The sequence below is a fragment of the Camelus ferus genome, chromosome 2 (assembly GCF_009834535.1).
Source record: "Camelus ferus isolate YT-003-E chromosome 2, BCGSAC_Cfer_1.0, whole genome shotgun sequence".
Lineage (NCBI taxonomy): Eukaryota > Metazoa > Chordata > Mammalia > Artiodactyla > Camelidae > Camelus > Camelus ferus.
The window spans coordinates 69,347,510-69,369,879 of record NC_045697.1 but is presented as its reverse complement, the minus strand read 5'-3'; the positions used below and the strand labels follow the sequence as shown (position 1 = coordinate 69,369,879).

General features: G+C 42.8%; 1 protein-coding gene across 2 annotated transcripts in view; it reads left to right on the top strand.

Annotated features, from left to right (window-relative positions):
• TSPAN5 (tetraspanin 5) overlaps positions 1–22,370 on the top strand; it is a 152,864-nt gene that overhangs the window by 11,889 nt on the left and 118,605 nt on the right. The window lies entirely within an intron of this gene.

Below are 22,370 nucleotides of genomic sequence, written 5' to 3'. Positions count from 1 at the left end.
TATTTCTGACATGTTCTTCCAGCTGTGAAGGTGAACACTGAGTCAGCTATACAGATCATTCAGGCTTTCCCCTTGGATGTCTGTCCAGTTGACGAAGACGTAAAATTTTGGCCTGAACTACTGGATCATTGGCCACCCATCTTGGTCTGCCTGGCTTCTCCTTTGAAGCATCACTGGCGTGCACCAAGAGCTGTGCTCTTTTGCTTCCAGGACTGCCACCTGATGCAGTAGACCCAGGTGTTTTTATTTCCAAGCATAATTATCTCTCTGACTGGGCTTAGCTCTGGGAGAAAAGGCCAGGGCATGCTAATTTAGTACGTGTGAGGAGCCTGGGCACTCATTCCCATGCTGAAGGTGTGCAGAAAGCCCTGGCCTTCGAAGAGGGAAGTGGAGGGATGAAGGGGACGGTTAAGTAGAATTTTTACTATAATATTCATTAGTAAAAAAAGATGATCTGTGTCACATGACAGGGTATTATAAGAGCATATTTAAAGCCATTTTACCTTACCCACAACACCCCCAACACCACTGGTTTAGATTCACTCACTGACCTCACAATCCACTGATGTTTGTGACTCCCAGCAGGAAAGCACTGGAGTTTCCTCCCTGTCCTTCTGACCTCCACTAGCTGATTTCAGTGAGTGCCTGGAGGATGGTCACCTGATGATCCAAAGCAGCGAATCCCAAAACAGTCATTTGCAAACTGCCTGCATGGTTTTGGACAAACTTTTGTACCACCCTAGAGTTTCTCAAATTTAACTCACGTGGGGATCTTATTTAAAATGCAGATTCTGATGCAGTAGATGTAAGAGGGGCTGAAGATCTGTTATATTAACACGCTCCCAGGTGAGGCTGGTGCTACTGGTCCACTGAACTCATTTTGAGTTGCAAGGATCTAGACCATTTCAAACTTACTCTTTTCTTTTAAATCTACTCCGTTTTTGTTTTTGTTTTTGATGGACTGGGGGAAGGTAGTCAGGTTTGTTTGTTTGTTTATTTATTGGAGGTACTGGGGATTGAACCCAGGACTTTGTGCCTGCTAAGCATGAGCTTTACTACTGAGCTCTACCCTCCCCCCAAATCGATTCTGTTTTTGAACCTTCAACACGTTTATTTAAAAATGAAACTTAAAAAATATCACTATTCAAATGCATGCAACAATCTTATGGCTTGTTAACTTCTAGGTAGCCCTGGGTTGGAGGAGCTCATTTCCTTTGTTACAGTGGAGGTTAACAAGTGTACAAAGTGTTCAACATCCTGGCATCAGATGGAGACTTTCTTCTTGATTAGACCAGAGGATTAAGAGAGAGTTGAAAAGGATATGACTTTCTTATTCAAGATGACTTAATGCTGTATTCTAAAATTGTCTCCTCTGGCACCCCAGGTCACCAGGGAGTCTCACTTTGGGGAACACTGCTTTTAAGTAATTTGCAGGAAGACCTGCATTTATAAGCTGAAATCTATTAGCCAGATGGATGAATCTCTTGAGGTAAAATGTTTGGGAGGATGTGTTAAAATTTTTCCCTATTCCAGGTTCTATTTCCTATTGGGAAGAAAGAGGGGTACCCCCATTTCTGAAAAGTTGCTAACCCTAGCGCCAAGTGAGTAGTTACACTGTAGGTGTAAAAGGAAACTGCTTTGGGAAGTTGGATTTCAGGTGAACAGAAAGTCAACCTTAAATACTTAGGAATTCTATCTCAGTGGGTTTCTTCTCCTCTGTCTCTTCTTCCTTCAAGTTACTATTATGTTCAATTTGGAATGAATCCATTTATTTGGTGCATTTTTTAGAATAGGGTACTTTCTTTACACTTTTCTATTGTAAAAACAATGCAGCAACTTTAATATACCTTTTTTTTAAGGAAAAGAAATTCAACACAATCCCAGTAATTTCTCTTGGTTCAATTACATTAAAAGTAGAGACTTAGTCAAATGCTGAGAGCAGCAAACACCCCAAAACAAACAGCCCACTTTAGAGTTTCAGTGGTAGTTACAATGATTTGGATTTAGCAAACCCCGGTTACTTAAACTTCGCAAAGGAAGTATGCTTTTCCATCACTAGCTTTTAAGCATTTCTTCTGACTTTACCAGTATCTACCCCCCTCAGGATAACATTTAGAATAAGTGTTTCAACATACAGAACAAATACCTTGTAAATAAACATCAATTTCACACAACTCCCCCCAAATCAATAAATCTGTGTTGGGCATTTGAAAAACCCTACACTTTTAAAAGAAGGTGTTAAAGCTTTAAGTAACTGAAAAACAAAACCCCAAAACCTAGGCTCTTAGCTTTAAATGTTTTTTAACATGACCTTTACTTGGGCAGAAAAATGTAGCTGGCAACTTTCTGAATACCTGTTTCATTGTTGGTACCCTGTGAATTCAAGGATGTGCAGAAACTGCCCACATGACAACTCATGTGAGAAATACTACTTAGGTTTGTTTTTTTTTTAAACGTCATCACTGGAATCTTAAAGTAGTGTATTTTGGTACCAGTTCTTTTTAGCTTTGTTGGTTTTTGAAAGAATAAGTTGAATGGAGTGGCTAGATGATATTATTATATGTGGCACTTTAACTCTTTTCCCTGGTCTGCAAGATTTAATACCTAATATTCCTACTGTCTGCTTTAAGAGTTTTAAAGTTGCTGTCTAGTCAGGGTCTGAAATAATTGTGTAAATTTTGAAAATAATGTTTTATTCATTTTTTAAAAGATATAGAATCAATATTTTAGAAATGAAAGAATTGGTGTCACTAAAAAGAGGATTGGAATAGCTTTTATATTTTGTAAAATACATATATTCCATTTAAAACTGATATATATCCTTGGATTTTTAAAGTATATATAATCAGGGAGGAGGGTATAACTCAAGTGGTAGACAGCATGATCACCATACACGAGGTCCTGGGTTCCATCCCCAGTACCGCCTCTAAAAATAAATAAATAAACCTAATTACAGCCCCCCACCAAAATAAATACATAAATAAATTTAAAAAATTAAAAAAAAATATGATCAGTACATAGCCTTTCAGTTGTGGAGGTGAGCATTTGAGCCAGCGATACAGATCATTCAGGCTTTCCCCCGGATGTCTTTCCAGTTGACAAAAAAGTAGGATTTAAATTAAATATTGTATCTAAACAGGAAAAAACGCCATTCTTGTTTTCCGTTTGCTTGTTTGTTTTTGGTTGGTTGGTTTGTTTTTGGTTTTTAGATGAAAACTAGAAAATAAACTCTTTGAACTACAAAATTACTGTATCTTAGCTGGAGGCCCCAACAAGTCATTAATTGTTGCTAAGAACCTTTTAAAATGCAGTTTTAAAATTTTAAGCGTCCTTTCTGTTGAATCCCGCCCCACCCCCTTTTTTCCTGTGAAGTTAATTCCAGAGTTGAGAACACAGGTTTTTTTTGTTTTTTTGTTTTTTTTTTTTTTTTGCTTTTGCTTTTGAGGTAACAAAATCTGTTGCTCACTCTTTGAGAAGGTTAACCTGCTGATGAAAGCACAGAAGGTTGGAATTATTTGGAACAGGAATGGCCGCGCACACATTTGAGTGTTCTTTGGAGAGTCTTTTGTCTTTTTAGTGCTCAGGTATTGGAACTATCCTCTAATTGGTCTTTTGCCGTCTTGATAAAATCTCGACTTCCATGTTGCGACCTTAAAAATCTTTTAGGCCTCTAGTTTTTACCACCTTTTCTCCCCCTTTTTCCCCTCTTCATAGTGAAATCCTCCCCCCTCCCCCATGGAAACTTCTCTGCAAAACCCCCAATTGGTAAAGTTGGGACAGCCGGTGCTCTTAGCGCGGAGCGTCTCCGTGGGCGGGAGGTTCTGCGCTCGGTGCTCGGGCGGAGCGTGCGGAGCGGGAAGAGCGTGCGGGGCGGGCCGGGCGTGCGGAGCCGACCACTAGAGGCTTTGAGGATTTGACGTGGTGCTGAGCGCGGTGGAGAAGGTATCTATCTGTTTACCGCTTAAACGTTGATCCAGGCTGAAGCCGGCATTTGGTCTCTGCTGTCTGTAGGCTGTGTACTTGCTGAATTGCCCAGGTTTCCAAGACCCAGTGCTTTGACTCCGTTTGGTTCTACTAAACAGTTTTGGCTCAGTCATTTTGATTAACATCAGCCTGACTTTATGTTAAGTGAGTATTCAGATTATTTGTTACGCATTACTCTTGAGCTTTGGAATGAGCAGACTCAAAAACTCCTGCTTCATATCGATTCCATATGTGGCTTTTAAGTTACCAGAGAAGCAAAGGCCTCCAGTTAAATTGCACGTAAGGTTTTGTATTGAACAGATTAAGCTCGATGGCATAGGTATTATTTGAAGTTCTTTGTCATTTCTAATATTGTTCATGTTTCATTTAAGCTATTAGGTGTTTGGTGATTCCGTGTGATGAACTTAACCTATGATTTCGCTTGTGACCTATTTGGGGTTTTTTTTGGGGTTTTTTGTTGTTTGTTTTTGTTTTTTTATTACTCAACGCAGATACCCATGGATTTTGTTATTTGTTTTGCACTGATGTGCTCCAAATAGTACGAGGTGATACATATTTTTTAAAAGGTACATTTATTCTTTTTCTCTCCTCCCTCCCCAGCCCCCCTCCCCCATCCAAGCTAGGCAGAGAATATTGCAGTATTTAAGATAGTCATTAAAAGTGAGACTTATTGGGTTCAAATACTGGCTTTGGTACTTTCAAGCTGTGTGACTGTGAAGAGTTATGTCATCACTCTGAACTGTTTCTTTTGGGCAGAAAGTGGTAACGGTATTGCCCACCCATAAGGATAATTGTAATGATTCAGTGAGATGAAGCATGCGCAAAGCTTGACGAGGGGGTTGGGGGTGGTGAGTGCCCCGTGAATGCTGATATTGGAGTCGGGTGTGGAAGGGATACCTACTCAGGACAGGTGCAGGCTTTTGATTCATTATTACCTGGGAGAGGTGATGTCAGAATCCAGGAATGTCAACTTTTCCTTACTAGGGAATTGCACTCTGTATAATAGCACTTTTCACTCACGCCAAACTTTGCTTCTTTTTGTCCTTCACCTACTGGAGGAGTTTGTATCTCCATGCTTTCCTTTGACAGCTGGATCTGAGAGTTTAGTTTTCTCGCTGGGGCAGCTGCTCCGTTCCCCAGTCTCCTGGACCCTGCTTTCTCCTCTCACAGCTGCAGCTGTTCTCCATGTCCATTCCTGCCACGACCTGATCAGCCCTCTGTGGCTTTATCACAAATGCCAGCATTTCTCATGTATTGCCTATAGGGTCATTTTGAGGCCACATACCTACCTGTTTGTTTTTTTAATGGTAGTATATGCAGAACATTATAGTTCCAATAAAATAACATAAAGAAATATGCCTAATAATTAACAAGTATCCAGTAATTATTAATTGAATTAAGTTAGTTGAAACTAAAGTAATTTTCTCAGCTTAGGAACAAGATTAGCATCCATCTGGGCCCTTCTGCAAAAATTTGTTATGCACAAGGAGGTGTGTTTATGAAATGTGGTTTATTATATAATTGATTGTAATTACAAATTTTCTAATTGAATTTATATTTAGAGTCTCACAAGTTTTTGTTAGTGTTATGGGCTGTTGAATTTTAAGGAATCTGGCATTTTAAATTGTTCTTCACTGTATGGGAATGAAACAGAAGTCTGAATCAGTGATGTTATAGTAAAAGAAAGCAATGTCCCTCCCCAAAGTTAGTGCCTTTCAGAGTGTGAGCGTTTATCAGGTGGACTTGTTGCTTTTCATTTTCTGAGCTATGGCAAAGTGGTTTCTCTTCCTTCAGCTGTACAGGTGAAGATCCCTGGAACTAAAGTTTTGCCCAGATTGAGACCAGCCTCTATCCTGTCCACTATAGATACATGTAGATTTTATACGGATAGATGTGTATAGGTATGTGTGTATATGTTTATTTTTTGATTACTTGTGCGTTTCTAAATATAGGTAAGTCTCCAGAAGTGGAGGAGAAGCAGCAGAGGTGGTGTTAGGCCACTGAATTGACGGAGGGATGCTTGGGGGCATCCCAGACCGTGCCGCTGAACAGCTACATTATGGGGTGTTTCAAAGTACCTTTCCAGGGAGCGGCATAGTGCTGCTGCTTTTGTAACTCATGGCATGAAGCGTGGAGGGGGCTCATGTGGAGGGGTTGTTGAGACCATGAACCCCATCAGGGCCACCGTCTAAACTGAGGAATGTACACAGTTTGTTTGGAGACAGTTCTCTGTGGGTCTCTTGTGCTTCTCCACGTCTTGCCGGCTGTGCCAAAAATGCTATTCACCTGGACTGTCCCTTAGGGTTGTGTTTGTGGCAGCAACCCTGAAGGGTGAGGTAACATCTCTCCCTGGGACAAAGAGCAATCTAGCTTCTTACTATGAAGCAGCAGGTTCCCGAGGCACAGGCTGCACAGCTGTGACCCCGACGTAAAGCAGCACGTGCACCTCCCTCCGGGGCCCCTCAGAGCCACCTCTGTGGACTTTGGTTAGAGGAGGGCTAACACCCATGCTGCGGATAATGCCAGGAGTCTCGAGTCTTCGGCCAGCTTCCATGAAACAGTACTGAGGTGAATGCGTTACCTTGGAAGGAGGGTAAAAGCAAATTCGGAGCAGACACAGGTGTGCTGTGTACCCGTTGAGTGCGTAGCCAGTTAAATGTGTTCAGATGTGTCCTGTTTAGAGCATAATCACCTGGGCCTCACCTACAAAGAGTGTAGTTAGGAAGGCGAGGGTGGGTGGCTCCTCGGAGCTCAGATTTCCGCGACCTGATGGGGGCTTCTCAGGCACTTCATCACAGTGCCACTGGCCAGTGTGACACCAGGGAACCGAGAGAGACCAACGCGTCTTAGCAGGCACTGTTGCGCCCTGAGTGAGGTAAGACATAGAGCTGACACATGAGGGGCTGATTTTGAGTGTCGAGCAACAGGGTCCATGATTATTGGTGGCAGTGGAGGAGAGCACAGAACATTGGGAGCCTCGGCAGCCCCGGAGGGCACAGACAGGGCTGGGTGCAGAGATGGGCAGACATCTGGCCCTGAAGGGAGAGAGATGGGCAAGTCCAGGCCAAGGCAGCGGTGGACCAGAGCTAAGAAGGAGCAGGGACAGTTCGTCTTAGAAGCCGCCTGGCTCTTCTGCACTGGACTAGGGAAGAGACTTTGCTTGCTTTTTGATACTTGTGGAATGAATTGTTTTCAAACAATCAGTTAACCAGCCTACTGGAGAATGACACTGAGATCACCTCTAAGCTGCTATAGGCAATTTAGAGAAGCGTTTATAATTGACAGTTGTGCAGCTGATGAAAGCTAAGTAAGAACATTTGTTCAGAACATTGTTTTGTGAGTGTGTTTTTAAAAATATAGCTGTAAAAATGTATTTACCAGTTATCTGCAATAGATACTTGCTTCTTTCCTCATCAGAGGAATAATATGTCTACATGGTAATCAGGCCAGACATTAAGATTCTAGACGGAGAGAGGGCTCTCAAGGCTCAAATACACAAGATAAGATGTAGAAACCCCACTCCTGTTGTTTTCAGCATGAAATAAATAAATACTGTTTTTCATTCATTTAATGATATGTGAAAATTATTAACTTCCTGCAGCCATCAATTGAGATCTGTGATGACTGCAAGAATCTGGGGATTCACAGGTTATGTTTAAAAGAAAAAAATTCAAGGATCGGGAAGTGGACTTTGATGGGGAAGCATCTGTGGGAGTGACCCCCTACCCCTGAGGGTGCTGCCACCCATAGTGACACAGGTTGTGGACCTCACAGCTCCCTGGGACAGGCGTGCGGCTTGGTCCCCGGAGTTGTGTAGGGTGGCATCTTGTGGGCGTTGGGCAGTCATCCAAAGATTTAAACAAGTGGTGTGTTAAGTGGGTGATCCTTTTAAATTGAATGGTTCAGACTTTTCTGTCAGCGTGAGTAGGCACCACCTGTGCCTTTCACCCCTTGAAGAGGAACGTGATGGTGAGGGTGGGGCTTCTCAGGGGGAACTGAGAGCGCCCTGACAGGGGGGAGGGTCCCCCAGTCCGACAAGGACTGCTTAGTGGCCTGAGCTAAGAAACCTGAGGCCAGAGTCTGCTGTCGTGCTGGCTCCCACTGAGCACAGGGAAACTGAAAGGCCTGCAGGTGCTGAACCTCTGTGTCTCCTTGGGGTCAAGCAAGCCATTTGTTCACGTATGTTAATAAATGAATAAGCTTGCTCGCTCGTGCTGAAAAGAAAGGCCCTCTTTGGTTAGTAGTAATTTTCTGCCGTTACTAGTTGATTCTTGAATCCAGTACGTAATCAAAATGAAGAGGCTGCCAACCACATTCTTTTTAGTTTCTTAATACAGTTTACTTTCTTTTAATCATATGTGACATGTTAGCTAGTTTAAAGGCACAGATGGGTAGAGGTCATTTTTTATATGGAAAGTTATTTTATTGCATACCTCTGCAAGTGATTTCAGGAAGTAAAGACTGTGTATTAATATATAAACCTTCTTCACCATTCTGAATGCATTCTAACACAAAACTTTAAATTTTGCAGGGTGGATATTACGAAAGACATGGGAGTAGACCTCTCCCCCACCACATAGAGATACCCCTATGTTGCCTTCTACAACAGGCTTCTGTTCCACCATTGGAGTTTTAAAACATATAACTAAAGGAGAACCTTTATCTTTAGAGCTAGGCAGAGTCACCAGCCCCTAGTATGTCCCTCTTCCCTTCCCAAGTGAGCTGGTAACCTCCAGGAAAGCCTGGAGGACCTATTTCCCACCCCTATCCCCTCTTGCTCTACGGAAGTCCTTGTGTTCTATGTAAGAAGATTTTGAATAGTGGAGGGCAGTAAGGCTTAGCGTCATAAGGTCTGGGTTTGAATCTCACTTCCCTTACCTTCTAACTGTTTTAGCCCAACTCATCTTAAGCTCTTTGAGCTTTAGTTTCCTCATGCATAAAGTGAATATGTTGGGAAACAGTTCTCCATCAGTCTCATGTTTCTGTGCTGCTTGCAAGCTGAGGTACTAACTGCCTTTGTTCTGGACCGTCTTTTCAAGGCTGTTTGTAGAGTGAGAAGTCTTGGAAGCTAGATGCACATGAGAAAAATACTTGGGCTCCCCGAGTTCAAGGGTCCTCTCTTGTGATGAAGTCCACTGGGTGAGCCGTCTTTGCATTGTCCAGGGGGAACTGTTGCTCAGGGAACCGGTGCAGATGCTGATACTGTGGCTGCTGTCTTGCTGTGAGTAATAAACCATCCTTCGTCTCCGACCCAGGAATTGTGCGGGTCCTGCCAGCAGCTGTGAAACCGTGGTTAGCTTGCAGGTAGGTTAAAATCGCGGACCTTGCACAGTGCTGTCAGCAATAACACCTGTTCAGTCTTAATCAGTGTGCTCTCACCTCCTCCTCTCCACCTCCTGACCCTGCCTTGGTTCAGGCATTGCCATTTTTCCCTTGCAGTGTTGTTGTACCCCCACTCCTTCCCCAACACTCTATTCTCTGCGGGGAGGATTTGCTAGTGGTAAATCTGATTGTGCCATACTGCCTGCTTTAAATACTTAAATGGCTTTTAACTGGGACAGGATTAAAGCCGAACTCCACGGTAGAGACCTTGCCTGTTCTCACTTCTCATCCGCATTCTGTTCCCCGGCCACAGGAATAGGCATATGTGATGTCTGTTATATAATATCCAGGATCTCTAAATTCAGGATCCTCTGCTGTGATGCAGTCGGCTGTGTAAGAGGTGTCACTGGGTTCTCTCCCCGTCACCCTGTGGGAATGGGAGTTTGGGAACGAGCCCCAAATTGTGAATTTATTTATCTTTCCTGACTTTAATTTTGCATTTACCCCTGCTTTCAGTGCTGTGTCTGCCATTTCTGTCTACCTTCTCCCGAAGGTATGGTATCTGCCATACAAAGTTGTAAAGCACAGAGGCCGTGAGTGCAAAGCACTTCTCTCAGGGCCTGGTTGGCTGCTGGTTCCAGAATTACAACCTCTGGGAACTCTTTGCTGAATTTCCTCTACCCCGCAACCCCACCCCGCCATTTAGCTCTACCCCATTTAGCTGTTCTGAGCTTCAGCATATATTCCTTTATAGCTCTTTTACAGACATATTTTTAAAAGCATCAAAAATACACCAAAATATACTACAATACTGAAAAGAAGGAGCTTACAGATTTTGCTTCTGGCTGGTTGGTTGGCCTCTATAGAGGGGGCTGTGGAATGTTCTAGCAACAGAGTGCCAGCCTGTCTCTCCCCCCTCCCCTTTTTAACACCCTGTTTTTCACCTCATGGTCTTTGATTCACAGCACACTTTTTTAAATGGTAAGTCAAAGGTGGGTTGAAATGGTTAAAATACAGGCTGGCTATTGTAAGTGTTAGCAGCTGTCAGATCACATGGATCAGGTTCTGTCTAGCTCGGTCCACCCTTGGAACCATTTCCATTGGTGGACAGATAAAGACATCAGGCAGTAAATCTCTGCCTTGTGTAGGAATTATGTTGGTGGATTGCGCCTCCCTGGGGCGCTTGCCACAGTGGTCATCTTGGATGCGGATTCAATTAGAAGGCCCATTTCCACTGGCCTTTGAGGTCCTTGTGGGCCAGGACCTGAATGGGGTTTCATTCCAGGTCTTGACAGGGCCTGGGTCCTAGAAGGCATTCCAGAAATTGTTCTGAATGCGTGAATGACTCAGAAAATGTGAGAGTGCTTAGTTAACTGTAAGCCATTAGCCCAACGTGAACTAACTTGTTCCCCCTTCTTGGATATGGAAAGATGTGCTGGTGCGGGAGCGGCGGGCTGACAGTGGAGATTGAGGGGGATGGAAAATGCCTATTTTGCTTGGCTTTCTCTCTGCTTGTACTCCTGCCTTTTCTCACCTCTTCCCAGAAAGCTTGGAGAGGCTGGCTGTGGAGCGAGTCCTCAGCAGTGTGTGGTCCTGATTTCTGTGACCCGTCTGAGCTCAAACCTAGAGGGCTTTCCAAAGATTGGCTATCTTTTGTCTCTTCTCCCACCCCCTCCTGATGGGTTTATAATCCTTTTATTCCCTTAATTCTCTCCACCTCCCTTCAGCTCTTCACCATAAAGACTCACCTCTGATGCAGTTTTGCGTATCCAGGAGAATCTCTCTCCTTCCAGAACCACAGACCCCTCCTTTGTGTTCTAGGGCCTTTTTGAGTGAGGTGGGGGTATGTCTGGTAAGATAAGAGAGGGGTGGCTATCTACTTTTAAAAATTCAACTTGGGACAAAATGTCTACAGATTTTTTCCCCCTATTTATGGACTTTTGTAACAAACATTTTATAATAGCATACAAATTAAACTATTTAATGAATTATTTTATTTTAAAGAGTACACTTAATAAGGCAAAAAAAAGTCATGTATGTGTGTGTCAGTTGATGATACTTGAATATTTGAAATCTGGATCATGGCACTCTCAGGTAGGGAAACTTTATATACTGTAATCCAGACTTTGGTCCAAGACAGTTTTCCTTTGTTGGCTCATGTAGGGCCCTTGTGACAAATCTTGATAGTCAAGTGCACATTCGCCTGCTTGTGCTTTCAAGGTCACTGAAAATAGAGCTTTGCAAACTAGAGGGTATGATATCAGTTGTAATTTTTGCTGTGATTGATCATTTTTACTTATGTGCGTGGGGATTCTTGGCATGCAGGAGAGGCTGGACACTGTTCTGTTTTCTGCTTGTGATATATTCACGCAAGCCTAATCTTTAGGGGTAGGGGTACAGGGTGCTGTAGCCACTGTAATCATAATGATTCCTTTCCATTTATTTATCAGATTCTCTCAAAGGGTGACCATCAATCCTCTTTAGTTCTGTTCATTGAAGTGATGCAATAAATGGGGACCAGATATTTTTAAAATTCAATTTATTTTTTAAATTGAAGTAGTCAGTTTACAATATGTCAGTTTCTGGTGTACAGCATAATGTTTCAGTCATACATATATATATTCCTTTTCATATTCTTTTTCATTATAGGTTACTACAAGATGTTGAATATAGTTCCCTGTGCTACACAGTACAAACGTGTTGTTTATCTATTTTATATATAGTAGCTAGTTTGGGACTAGATATAGTTTTTTACAGATTTTCACTTCTAGAACGGATTTTCAATTTGAATACCATCTCTGAAGATGGAAGGCAGACTTCCTGTATCCCTCAGAACTCTTAACTTCATTTTCAATTGGATTATTGGGTGACATAACTGAAGAGGTCATGACAGACCCTGAGAATATTGAGTTGTTTAGGTGAATCTGTCTTGTTTAGATTGTTGAAAAATTCATTGATTTGTGGGAGAGGGAAAACTGGCAGGGTAGCTTTCAGTGTTTCATTTTAACATTATGTTGCGTGGGGTTTTTGAGGCTGCGTGAACAAGATGGCAAGGCAAGCTTAGGCAGTTTAGGAACTGGGCAATGTAAGGAACTGGCTTTGCTGTCTTACGTTCAGGCCCTTTTTTTCTGGCTGAGCCAGAAGCTTGGCAAGCTTCCTCCCCATCAGTGGGGTCATTGGACGTTGCATCTCCATTTCTTTCACATCTGCTCTTGTTAGTCCACCTGTGCAGTCATTGCCCTAGTCCGAGCCCTCATCCTCCTGACTGCATGGGCCTCCTGCTGTCTTTTTCCTCCCTGTGGTCTACTCTTGACCCTGGGCCAGAGTGGTCCTGTCCTGGGTCTGATCATGACTCTCATGCTTTGAGTGATCTCCCCGGCTTCCCACTGCCTTTGGTCTTGCCTAAAATCCTCCCTATCCTCTTCCTCCTCCAGTGCCCACCTTTCAGCCATATCCCCTCCTTCCTTTCTTCCTCCTCTCCCACTCCAGCTCTGGTCTTACTTTTCTTTCTGGAATTCCTCCCTACTTCACATCCTTGACATGTGCTCTGCTCAGAGCATGTGGGATTCCCCCCAAATCAGGTTAAGCCTTGGAATATTCTGTTATAACACTAGGACTTTTGAGCACCCATCATAATTAGGTTAGATCATCATTACTTATTTGGGTGATTATTTGATTGTATCTTGCACTAGTCAATTTCAAGAGGGTTGGGGCTACCCTTTAATGCCACTTTGATGATAACCTCAGCACCCAGGGTTGCATCGTTCAAGTGCTTAATGGGTCTTGGTCTTCTGCAACAGTTTTAGCTTACACGTGTAGTCTCAATGTAATGATGAATAGTGTCCCCTTTCACTTTGAAAATTATTCATCTTGGATGACAGCATACACAGTGATTGTACTTAAAGCCCAGGGATGTTAAATCACTCTGGTCGAGGGTTCCACTGCCTGGCTCTCAGAGCAGGAGGCTCCCGCGTAGGGTGGGGGTGGGAGGGAGCTGTTGATAAATTTCGATTCTAGCTGAAGATAATTTATGTTGTTAAAACTCTGGCAGCACATACAGACGTGCATGTTAACATTTTGAAGAGGGGAGAATGTTGCCAGTGCACCTGGGACTTTAGAATATGATAGTGGATGCATCACGACTGTTAATGAAGTGGAGGGTAAAGCATCAGGTCGGTGCTTCCTTCAGTCCAAGGCTTGCAGATTGTCGATGGGAAGGGGTTGAGGATGCTGTTGCATTTTGTTGGGCCAGCAAGCATGGTCCTTGCCTCTCAGTCCAGGGCAAACCCATCACTGGAGGCAGTGTGTTTTGGGGGGAACTGGTAGGAGGCACAGGGATAATATATGCTCCCATTTCCCTGCCCACCTGTGGACTCAGAGGTGATGCGGACAGTGCCAAATGATCGTGTTGCATTAAAAAAAAAAAATCTAAAAGGCAGCATGAGGGAGGCCCTGGTTTGCAAGGTCTGTAATGGCCCAGGCCCCCAGAGACTCAGTTTCCTTCCCTCTGACTTGGAGCTGCTGCGCGTCTGCCTCAGGGAAAGCTCTGAAGACGAGAGCAAGAACATACTTTGCAAGACGCTTTCAAATTGCAGGGTCCCTTTGGGGGAAAAGGGCTTTCTGTGACTCTAGCCTGAAGATAATTTTTCATCAGATTCCATAGCCTGAGGTCTCAAAAACAACAACAGCTAGGAGCCCCTCTCAGACCAGGCTTCTGGGCAGTAGCCGGGCTGAGTCCTGAAGAGGTGGATTCCTTCACGCTGGCCCGGCACAGAGGCCCAGGCAGGCAGAGGAGCTGAGAACGAAACAGACAACAGAACCACAGATAAGAGCACTGTCTTTGCCCGTGTGCAGGTGTGATCCTTTCATAGACGCAGGCACGGCCAGTCAGAGCCAGGGATGGGGAATGCGGGCTCAGGCCCCAGCCTCCTGGGATGTAACCAGAGTCCAAGATAGGCTCGGTGAAATTAAACACAGCCTGCCTTACTTTCCCGCCATCTGTCAGTTTCACGGTTGTGTGCTGAGGTCTGTGTTTACCTGTCCAGTCAGCTCAGGCCTGAGCATCAGAATGTGGATGTGAGGCCTCGTGAAGATTTTGCCTATCCGATGATTCAGCAAAGCATTTGCAAGGTTCCTCTAATAGTTAAATAGCTACAACAGGCTGGATTTGGATTGGCTGAAAAAGAAGGTGAAATGAGGTAATCAGAATTATGATTTGTGTGTGTGTGTGTGTGTGTGTGTGTGAGTTCTGGCATCTTGTGTTCTCTGCCTACCAGGAATACTCCAGCAGAACCGTTGATAATGCCTTTCACGTGCTAAGCCTTCCAGATGGCGGCTTCTCAGCCAGTGAGCAGAAGAGGGCGTGGAACGTTTGAGATTTACGAGCGAGTTAATTCCCTCCCTTGGTATGACCCAGGGAGCTCTTCCTCGTTCGCTCTTTGTACATTGTCCTGAAGCCCTCCGCCCTGCAGGGTCTTTAAAAACCACTACCCCTCATTTTAAAGGGAGGAGTAAGTCTTCACATTCCTGGGAATAACTGACTCTGGATAGAGCACTTAAGAGGCTTTCTCACAGCTCTTTGTAACCTAAGCGGACTCTAAGTTCCTTGAGGACAGGGGCTCTCCCTTCTGCTCAGCAGCGCCATGAGCGGGCGAGCTTGGCACTGGGATCCGTGGGCTCCACCTCAGTGCCTCACTGTCTGGATAAGATCCCTTCCCCTGGCTGAGGGACCCTCCCTGTCACTCTCTCCAGGGATGTTTACTGAGTGTGCAGGCCTGGGACCACAGTGCAAGATGGTTTCAGATTGTTCTTGGACTTGGGGAGCTCTCAGTCCAGTGGATGGAAGACATGTAAAGAAATACATCAGGGGAAGCGGTGTGTAAGGAGTGGTCAGGGAGCGCTTCCCAGGAGGCAGAGTTGCTATGTGTTTTTAGGGGTATTAGGGATTTACTGAGCAGAACAACACTTGCTGTATTTTTTTTTTTCCAACAACAAAACCTCCGCCCCCTTTGCCCAGCTTGCCGGGGTGCAGCCTGGGTAATGCGTGTTACACACTTGCTGTATGCAGCCTGGTGGATGGAGACAGCTGTGGCGCTGTTACGCTGGCATCTTCTTCCCTTGTCTGGATCCCGTTCACTTTGAGGGTACTTGCAGCGTGCCCTTGGGTGCTCCTCTCTGTGAACTCCTAGAGTGGATTGGATACTCAGGGGCTACCACTTGGTTTGTCTCTGTTAGTTTTGTTTCCCACCTAGATTTTAGACTCACTGAGGGCAGGGACCACCCCATCAACATTAAGCCCAAATGCATCAGTGCATACGGAAAGCACCGAGGGAACGCTGGTTGAGTATTTTCCTATGTCATTATCACCTTGCTCTGTAAGTATGAAAAGATAGTTCGACATTGACTCTTAAGTACAAGCAGTGTCTTTTTTTGTTTTTTTGTTTGTTTTTAGGGAAAGCGGAAGTTTGTGATCTGCAGCATGTCACCAGTTGTGTATTGATTTATTCTTTCATTCATTCGTTCACTTACAGGCTCTGCCTTTAGGGGATGGTGCTTACCTTTTCCTGCATTGATGGTTTTTTTTTTTTTTTGAATGCTGCGTTTTTAATGCACTGGGAATTTTATTCTTCAAACTTGATGATTGTTTTGATAAATCTATCACTTGGATACTGGTTTAGAGCTAATTCTTTTCTATTAAGTACTTCGTAGAGAGGTTGACCATAAACCATTTGAGAAATCACTACTTTTATTAATGACTTTGAGATTTGACAGCCAGTTAAATTGATAATAATGGAATGTGCTCTGAGTAGAAAACTGTAAGACAGTGTTTGACTCTGCAAACCAAGGCAGAGATGAAGATGGTTCTGACAGAACATAACTTATCAGTAATTTAGGTCAGTGTATCAAGTAATACAAGGCTGGGCAATAGTGATTGTTTCTTTTGCTGTTCTAAATCCTGCTTGTGTGTTAACTCATTTAATCTTCCCAGTGACCCCATGAGGTGTCCGTGCTGTTCTTCACCTTGTTCTGATGAGGACACTGAGGCACAGAAAGTGTGTGCCTTGTCCATGGACATGGTTGTGTGTCCACAGGTAGTCCCTCTGGGATTGAAAATGTTCTGATTACGTATAATCCGGTATGCAACTAGGAAATTGGGAAGTATTCAGAAAAAAGTTAAAATATTCATTATTTTGACAATTGAAGGCAATTATGCTTATTAAATTGTTTCTATTACAGTACATGTGTGTTTATGATGGTTATTTTTTTCTCATATTTTCTAATTCGTGGTGAAATATACACAACTATGATGATTAGTTTTGAACTGATGTAGAGGGCTTCTGAAACAAACAGCTGCTCATTTTGATAAGCAAAGATACTTTCAAAGCATTCCTGTTTTCCCCAGCAAAGTGTTTTCAGTTAAAAATGATAAACTTTGCCTGTGCCAGTGATGCTTGTGAGAATGCCTTTGGAAGAATGTGAATGTAATTTATTATACATAATGTTATTAACGTGGGCTTTCTCTTTGAAGTCTGATTAGAGCAGAATGTGTAAGATACAGGTGAGAAGGGATAAATTGGGAGTTCAGGATTTGCAGATACTAACTACCGTATATAAAATAAATAACGAGTTTCTTCTGGATAGCAATATTAAAGGTATTCAATATCTTGTAGTAACCTATAATGAAAAAGAAGGAATATATGTGTATGTATGTATGATTAAAAAACCGAATGCTGTACACCAGAAATTGACACAACATTGTAAACTGACTATACTTAAATTAAAAAAAAAGGTACAGCTCAGTATTGGTATCCTCCTCGCAAGTTGGGTATTTTGTTGTCTCTCGTCTTGTTTTGGATTTTTTCCAAGCTGGGGTTGCAGATCCCTCTGCTTAGAGGGACCAGGCAGATGACGAGCCATTGAGGGTCGGAGGGGAGTGTGGTAAAGGGTCAGCCATGCTTTCGCCCAGCGCAGGGAGAGCTGCTTTCCTCCAGCTGATGCTCGGCCAGAGGATATGAGCCTGCGTTGCCAGATCTAACTGTGTTCCAGGAGCAGCTGGAACTTCACATTTTTAAAATAAGCCATTTCTCAATTTCACCACTGTGGAAGAAAATCTAAATGAAAACAAGCCAATACCAGAGAGCATGGTGGACCCCACATACAGAGGAGCGGAGGGAACTTGGAAGGTGCTCTCTCTCTCTCTAGACCCTCGCTGTGGCATTAAACTCCTGCTTTCACTTGCCTGTTGACGTTTTGGTTGTACAGTACGGAGCTGTGTCCCTGAGAAGTTGTATGTTAAGCTAATTTTGTTTCTTGCCTATATTTTAAAAATGGCCTTACACCTCACCATGGAAGACCAGGGGACTTCTGATGAGTCCTTTGTACCGTCGGTGTATTTCTTTTGTATGTTGTTCTAATGTGTTTAAAATGGGGAACGCTGTGAGCAATTGTACGCTGCTTGAGTTACGGGGTCATTAGCTAGGCACGCTTTGGGTTACTCTGAGATTCTTATGGCTGTGGTGTTTGTTGTAATGATATTGGACCTGTCAGCGGAGCTGCAGATGCTTGGAAGAGAGTTTGGTCCTTAATACTGGTATCTAAATTCTAGGCATGTTGCCTGTAACTTCCAGTTTCAAAAAAAAAAAAAAACTATGTCAGTCTGTTTCTCTATACCCCAAGCTGTTTCTCCTCCACCCGCCTTATTTTATATTTAATCATTCTCTTTGGCTCACAACAGCAATCCAGTCCAAAGATTTACTTTTTCTATCTTCAACCCCATCATTATTTTTATGTAAAAAGTATGTTTTGAGTTACAGCAATTCACGGGGCTCAAGCTTTACTCTGTAGGGAGAAGAGAGATGTCATTTACTACAGAGTTTATGCAGACAAATGTCCTGCTGCGTGCTGTGTTTCCACTGTGATCCAGGGGGTTTGTGTTATACTTAAAGAAAAATGACCATATTTGGCCTGACTCTAAGCCAAGATGACATAGGCCCAAAGTTTTTCTTGGAGGAATTGGGGAGCAAGGGGAATAGAAACGTTTGAAAGAGATAGTCCTTTTTCCTCCTATTTTATTCATTGGGCATTTAATTCACAGATTATTTAATGCATTACATTTACTCATATAATTCTGATTCCTTTTCTGTTTTCTGACACCCCTTGCCCCCTTTTTCTTCTTTGGAAACAATTTCAAACTTACAGGAAAGTTGCAAGAATACTACAGAAGAACTGCTCTATACCTTTCTTTATCTATGGCCTCCAGGTTTCTCCAGTTTCCCCAGTAATGCCCTTTAGAGCAAAAGGATCCAGTTCAGAACCACACACCACACCCAGCTGTCACGTCTTCCTGGTCTCCCTCAGTCTGAAAGATTTCCTCATTCTTTCTGTGTCTTTCGTGACATTGACATTTTTGAAGATTGCAGGCTAGTTGCCATGTAAAATATCCTTCCTTTTCTAAGAGACTGTTTTCTGTTCTTCCTTCAAAACCCAATTTGTGTTCGCTTCTGTGAGGGGAGGTGGGCTCTTCCCATGAGGAATGGGTAGTCTGTCCTCTAGAGTCCTACAACACTCCACTGGTGCCTTTATTTGAGCATTTATGATAGTCAGTCATTCATTCATCCAATGAGTACTTTTTGATGTCTGTGTGCCAAGTGGTATACATTTAAGAACAAAAGAGATTGAAAAAAAACCCCTGCTTTTTCTGAAGCTTATGTTTTAGTGAGGGTAACAGACAACTAACAAGATACGTAAGTAAACTGGTAACTATTTCAGATACTGGTAAGTCCTAAAGAGGATAAAATCAGGAAAATGTGTATCTGTGTGTGGTGGGGGAAGGGGAGTGGCTCTTGATAGGGTGGCCAGGTAATGCTGGAGCATGACTCCCAGGGAAATGAGGTGCAGGCCATGAGATACCTGCAGGAGAGCAGTCCGGGCAGGGGACCCTATGGCCACAAAGGCTGTGCCTCTGGCGGGCCAGGTGTGGGAGGAGGCAGCACAGTGATTGGCACCACGGGGAGGGGGACGTGGCAGGAAAGGACAAAGTGGGAGATCATTCAGAGCTGTGGCCATGAAGGGACATGAGAAGCCTTTGGAGAGTTTTGAGCAGAGAAGTGGGCATGATCTGACTTACACTTTGAAAAGGAACCCTCTGTTGTATAGAGACTAGCGTGTGTGTGGGGATAGAAGGGCAGAACCAGGGAGACCAATTAAGGGGCTGAGATAAGCTCTTTGAACAGCTGGGATGGTGGTACTCAGACTTTGGGAAACATGTGCACAGTTTGTGAGCGATGCAAAATTCTGCCCTCAGAAATGAAATTCATTAGGCCTCACCTGTGTTCACAGCCACCTCTGGGCGATGCTCATGTGGATGGTCCTTGAACCACGGATTGATAGAGTAACAAGTGATTTTGGAATGAGTGAATAATTGGTTTATGAAAAATCATTTAGAGATATTTATCGATATGAAGTGTTTCCACTCTAATTTTTAAAATTTTATATTGAAGTGTCATTGATTTACAGTGTTAGTTTCAGGTGTACAGCAAAGCAATTCAGTTATGCATACATATATTTTTTTTTCAGATTCTTTTCCATTATAAGTTATTACAAGAAATTGAATATAGTTCCCTGGCTACATAGTAGGTCCTTGTTGTTTATTTTATATATAGTAGTATGTGTCTGTTAATCCCCAAATCCTAATTTATCCTTTCCCCTTTGGTAATCATAGTTTTTCTGTGTCCATTAGTCTGTTTGGTTTGTAAATATAATTTGTATCATTTGTTTTAGATTTCACATATAAATGATACCATATGGTATTTGTCTTTCTCTGACTGACTTCACCTAGTATGATAATCTCTAGGTCCATCCATTTGCTATATTGCTGCAAATGGCATTATTTCATTCTTTTTAAAAATTTTTTGGTTGAGGGGGGATAATTAGGTTTACTTATTTATTTTTAGAGGAAGTACTGGGGGTTGAACCCAGGACCTTGTGTATGCTAAGCATGTGCTCTACCACTTGAGCTATAGCCTCTCCCTATTGCGTTCTTTTTTATGGCTGAGTAGTATTCCTGTGTATATATACCACATCTTCATTCAGTCATCTGTTGATGGGCATTTAGGTTGTTTCCATGTGTTGCCTATTATAAATATTGCTGCTATGAACATTGGGGTGCATGTATCTTTTCAAATTAGAGTTTTCTCTGGACATATGCCCAAAAGTGGGATTTCTGGATCATATGGTAAGTCTATTTCCACTCTTATTGATTTATTTCTTATAAACATATTACTCAAAAAATTATATGTGGTAGTATAAATTTCTTCTTATGACTTATGTAGTATGTAAAGATCTAACTAGACAAGACTATTATTTTTTAAAGAGAAGATGTGTATTTTATGAAATAAACATAACACTCTAACATGCTATTTTCCTGCCTCCTAACATGTGGTTTCAGAAGGAATGAATAAATGGTGCTAATAGGATTCATTCACAAAGAAGCTATTAAATGTATTCAAGAGAAAATTGGATTCGGGGAGTAGTAGGTTGGATGAAGCCATTAAAGATGTGAATGAGTATTTGAAGTACAAATGAGTGTTTTAGAGCCGGAATGGGCCAGATATGGCTTGGCATTTTATTGTACCAGAGGTCCAAGGGACCCGTGACAGAGGGAGCAGTGGAACACGGTTCAGTGCAAAGCATTAGGGATTTTTGTTTCCTCTCCTTGGTGAAGTAAATTCAGTCTTGCGTAGGTAATCCTGGGTTGAACGTGAAAACAAGTTGTGCCTTGTTTAACTGTATAATGTTGTGGCCAAGGGCGTGGACTTTGGAGCCGGACTAGCTCCAAATCCTGCTCTGAACTCTCAAGGTGACTCTGGATTTACTCCCATGCTGCCGTTTCCTCTCAGGAGAGTAGTAGCACCTGCCTCACAAGCTCATTGTGAGGGGCGGCAGTTAACGCCCAGCAGGTGCTTAGAACAGGTCTGGCATGTTGCACGCGTTCAACAGTTATTAGTATTTCTCCTCCACCCCCTGCGATTATTGTTATCATTATTAGTACATTTCAGTGCTTTCAAATCATATTTTCCCTTCTGGAATACTACAGATTTTCAATGATTATTTTGGTATGAACGTAGTTATTGTGTCTAAAATTAAGCTCATCCATATCTCTGATATATATGAGGAATTTAAAGTCTTAGTGTAGTGTTTATCCTTTGTATTTATGACTAACACTCTCCTGGAAGTCGGTTGCCATCACTTCTGTAACATTGGGGTTTTTCCCTCTGTAAAAGGGGGATGCTCATACTTGCTTCAGGGACGTGTGTTGAGAATTAATGGATACATTAATGGTTGTGGCTCTACTGTGTGAAGTACTGATGAGCAGTGGTTACTGCTCTTGTAATCTAAGTGTCATCATCAAACTGGGTCTCTGAACCAGGGGCACTGGGAGGACTTTTTCTTATGAACTGTGGGGAAACAGTGTTTTGGAACACCTTGGCTGTTTTATTACTTCCCGTGTCTGAAACAACATGAAAATGACTCCCCATATCTAAAATTCTCATACCTCCCCAACACCACTAACAAAACTAAATCAAATAACTTCTTGTAGAACTCTTAGTAATAACATGTTACTTATTAACTGAGTATTAAGTATATTTTCCGCTGGGAGATCACCATCTTTCATTTCTGACTTTCTTTTCTCATCATTATGCAGCAGTTGCAACTGTACTTAGCAATAACATTCTAAAAATTCCCACATCAGGTCTCTGAAGGCTTAGTCTGGTGGAGGCAATTGTAGTAGTGTGGTTTAAAAAAAAAAATAAAGTACATTTCAATTCTGTGTCATCAGAGGCAAGATTGGGAGCTTCGGCACTTCTGGACCTTTGTCCGTAAAACAGGGATAATAATACCTTTGGAATAACATATGTCAAGTACCAGGCACAAATACCAGCCTGTGTGACTGAGTGTGGCTAATGCTTGCAATGATTTTTATTACTTTTCCCAGTGTGATTCAGTTTTCTAATGTAACTGGAACCAATTTCATAGTTTCCATGTAAAGCAAAAGAAAATATCTT